The following is a 4,548-nucleotide window of genomic DNA, read 5'->3' as shown; positions in this document are numbered from 1 at the left end:
GAAGTGGAAGTAGAATTCTTGCTAAAGAGCTTCTCAACCCCTTTTTTCTTCAGTTGGTTTAAATTATTTTTCAGGGGCTGGAGCGATAGTACAGCAGGTAGGGTGTTTGCCTTGCACATGGCTGACCCGGGTTCCATCCCAGCATCCCATATGGTCCCCCAAGTACGCCAGGAGTGATTCCTGAGTGCAGAGCCAGGAGTAACCCTTAAACACTGCTGGGTGTGATTAAAAAAGCCAAAAAAAAAAAGAAATTGTGATTCTGTGGACTGGAGTGATAGCGCAGTGTGTAGGGCGTTCACCTTGTACGAGGCTGATCCAGGTTCAATTCCTCCGCCCCTCTCGGAGAGTCTGGCAAGCTACCAAAAGTGTCTCGCCCACACGGCAGAGCCTGGCAAGCTACCCGTGGCGTATTCGATATGCCAGAAACAGTAACAACAAGTCTTATGATGGAGATGTTACTGGTGCCTGCTCAAGCAAATCGATGAGCAATGGGATGACAGTGACAGTGACAGTGATTCTATACACACAATGGAATACTACTCAACTGTAAGAAAAGACAGCCATGCCATTTCCCAGTATATGGATGGAACTGGAAGGTATCATGCTGAGTGAAGTCAGTCATAAGGAGAAGGGCAAATATACAATGACTCTCTTCTATGTGAAATATGAAAAATAAATAAATAAAATATTTTTCAGTGCAGTAAATATATGTATGTGTTATATATGTTTATACATAACATTTTGGTGCACAATTTGGTAGCATTAGTTGCATTTACAAATACTATATAACCTGGGGCTGGAGCGATAGCACAGCGGGTAGGGCGTTTGCCTTGCACGCGGCCGACCCGGGTTCTAAGCCCAGCATCCCATATGGTCCCCTGAGCACTGCCAGGGGTAATTCCTGAGTGAAGAGCCAGGAGTAACCCCTGTGCATCGCCGGGTGTGACCCAAAAACAAAAAAACAAAAAAACAAAAAACAAATACTATATAACCACCCTCTCTGTCTATCAACAAAACTTTCCCATCATTCTGCACCCATCAGAACCGTCATTCCCCAGGCCTCTACCCCTGCCAACCTTGAATCCTCTTATCCAGTGGTTTTTAGTCATTGGTCTGTAGACCACCGCCAGTCTGCAGGTGCACAAAGGCTGGAAACCTCCACTCTAATCCCGGTCCTATCTCTATGACTTTACCTGTGGTGAAGGCTTCATATTTGTGGAATCAGACAAAGTTAGCCATGTGTGTCTGGTTTCTTTAACTTAGCATCATGTTTTTTAAAAGCTCATTTATGTTATAGAATGAATCAGAATTTCATTTCTTTGTATGGCTAAATAATATTCCAGTGTGTGTGTGTGTGTATGTGTGTGTGTGTTTGTGTGTGTACACAGAACATGTAGGTATATAACAAAATGTACATAGCCACACATCACGTTTTGCTTCTCCATTCGTCTGTAGATGGACGTCTGTGTAATTTCCACCTTTTGGCTAGTGTGGATCGTGCTGCTCTTGAGACTGGCTTATCTGCTTCTATTTACATCTCTGTGCTCAGCCTGTTGGGTCCTATAGAGAGGAGTGCAGTGGCAGAGTCATATGTTCTGTATGTGACCTACTGAGGGCCCCAAAATGATCTCCACAGCAGCTGCTCCTGTTTTTGTGTCCTCCAGCAGTTCCTGAGGTTCGGTTTCTCGGCACCAGCCTTGCCAGGATCTGTCCTGTGGTGTGTTTTGTTTTGCTGGCAGTGCTCTGGGACCCCTCTTGGCAGGGCTCACGGGACCGTCTATGGTCCTGGGATTGAACACGGGTTGACTGTGTACAAGATAAGTGTCTGCCCCACTGTACTCCCTCCCTCCCACCCTCCTCCCTCCCTCCCTCCTCCCTCCCTCCCTCCTTCCTTCCTTTCTTCCTTCCTTCCTTCCTTCCTTCCTTCCTTCCTTCCTTCCTTCCTTCCTTCCTTCCTTCCTTCCTTCCTCCCTCCCTTCCTTCCTCCCTCCCTCCCTTCCTCCCTCTCTCCCTTCCTTCCTTCCTTCCTTCCTTCCTTCCTTCCTTCCTTCCTTCCTTCCTTCCTTCCTTCCTTCCTCCCTCCCTTCCTTCCTCCCTCCCTCCCTTCCTCCCTCTCTCCCTTCCTTCCTTCCTTCCTTCCTTCCTTCCTTCCTTCCTTCCTTCCTTCCTTCCTTCCTTCCTTCCTTCCTTCCTTCCTTCCTTCCTTCCTTCCTCCCTCCCTTCCTCCCTCCCTTCCTTCCTTCTACCATACCCAGTGATGCTCAGGCCTTACTCCTGGCTCTATGCTCAAGGAGGCTTCAGGGGACCATGTGTGGTACCAGGGGTCAAACCCAGGTGGGCTGCACTCAAGGCAAATGCCCTACCTGCTGTACTGTCTCTCTGGCCCCTACTTTCTCACTTTCCTAGACCACTTACTCTAGACCAGGCTCTCTGAGCCCTTGACTTAGGTGATTGGCTCCCTTTGCTCGTGGTAGGCAGTTTCATGATCTCTGTCTTCCAGAAGGGCTCACCTTCTCCCAGGAAAGGGCACCTGCTACCTGTGGTCCTGGCATCGCTGGTAGCCTCTCTTTGGCACCCCCCACCTTCTCTGGCATAGCCCTCAGACTCCCCTGCGCACACATGCTCCAGATTTGGATGGGGTTGATCCATGGGCCTATTGATCACCAGGAAATGATATAGGGCTGCTTCCCTATATCTGCTTATGGGTTTGTATCCATAAAGAGCGAGGCCTCGGCAGTGTTTCCTGAAGTGGGAACTGCCACCCCCAGGGGTTCCCGGATGAGGGAAGCCTAAGTAGCTTTTGGTCCAATTAGGGGTCACTTTTCATTTTTGTTGTTTGCTTAAAGAAAGTAGATTCCCAGGGGGACACTGAGTAATACTCCAGCTGAAAAGAGGGCAGTAGGCCAAATAAGTTTAGGAACCTCTACTCTGTGGCCTTAGGAGAGTGGAAATAGTTCTACCTTGGTGACAGATGGAGAAACTGAGGCCGAGAGGAATGCCATCACTGGCCTGACTTTGCAGAGAGTGGGGATCAGGCTGACCTCAGCTCAGAGCCTGAGCCCTCGGACCCAGAACTCTAACCAAGTTGCCTTTGAAGATCTGAGAGTGGAGATGTAGGGCTGGAGCAACTGTACAGCAGACAGGGTGTTTGTCTTGCATGAGGCTGACCCAGGTTTGATCGCTGGACACCCCATATGGTCCCCTGAGCCTTCCAGGAGTTATTCCTGAGCACAGAGCCAGGAGTAAGATCTGAGTACTGCCAGGTATGGCCCCTAACCAAACAAATGGAGTTGTTTGGGGATTCTAGAACACAGCCCAGCCTTGGGGAAACCTCCCTCTGACTCTCAGCATTCCCGTCCCTGAAATGGGCCTTCTAACATCCACCTCCTGGCCAGGGCTCAGGGACACAGCCTGAAGTGCTGTACCTGGTACTCCAGAGAAGACTTTTCTTTCCCATCCATCCTCTTTTTCTGGGGGCGGGCGGGGGCTGTGCTGTGGTGGGAAATGAGAGTTTCTGGGTATGTGGAGGTGGGGGACCGCGTTTGAAGTGACAGTGACAGATGGGTGTGGCGGCTCTCCCGGGCGCCCGGCCAGCCCTGCGGTGCGTGTCCGCCTGTCCCCGGACATTGCCTCCCTCCTCCAGGCCACGATGAGGTGTCATTTGCTGGCTGTCCCTTCTCGTCATCGATTTCCAAGTCGTTAATTAACGGGGCTTGTCAGCTGGGAAGATGAATTCTGTCCCCGGCTCACGGGGCCTTTTGTTTTGGGATTGTAAATGTTATAGATCTCCCATGATGGAAGGCCACGGGGTCAGGGGGTGCCGGGCTGCCCGCTGAGGGTGGCAGGCCGGGAGAGGAGCCTGTGGGCCCGGAGTGGGCGTCCGGGGGCCTCTGCAGCCGTCTCACAGGCTGGGCTCCAGGGGCAGAAGTCGGAGGGACAGAGGGTTGTTCTACCTTCCCAGGCCGCTCTGGGAGAAGCAGCCCCGTGTTGAAGGGTTTTGGTTGAGGCTGGCTTAGCATGGGGTCTCGTGAAGGGTGCCCGGGCCGGGCCTGACTGTCTCATTAAGGGAAACAGCTTCATCCTCAGGAAGACACAGTGCTGATGTGAGGAGATGCGAGAGCTCTGGCCAGGAGAGTCCTCAGTCTGATGGAGGAGGCATGGGAACTGCAGTTTGAAGGACAGAGACCCCACCCTGTGGAAATGTAGGCACTGAGAGGAAAGAAAAAAAAAAAAAGAAAAATACAGGTCTGGGGACGTGGCTCCAGTGCCCTCAGTACATGCCGCTACGTGGGAGGCCCCGAGCTCGGACCCTGGCACCACATTCCCACTCGTCACTGCCCCAGGTGTGGTTGTGGTGGCTCCTGAGCACTGCTTGGTATTGCACCTCAAAGCACACAAAACAAAAGATTGGGGGGGGGGAGTGGATTCCACAGACTGCCCAACTAAATAAAGTAAGAATGGAGATGATAACAGGCAGGAAACTGCTCTGGGCTCGACCCCCTGGGCCGGGGTGTGTTTCCCTGTATCTGCGGCTGCTACTCGCTGGAC

Source organism: Sorex araneus, chromosome 3 (genome assembly GCF_027595985.1).
Source record: "Sorex araneus isolate mSorAra2 chromosome 3, mSorAra2.pri, whole genome shotgun sequence".
In the NCBI taxonomy this organism is placed as follows: Eukaryota; Metazoa; Chordata; class Mammalia; order Eulipotyphla; family Soricidae; genus Sorex; species Sorex araneus.
Note: the sequence above shows the minus strand (reverse complement) of the source record.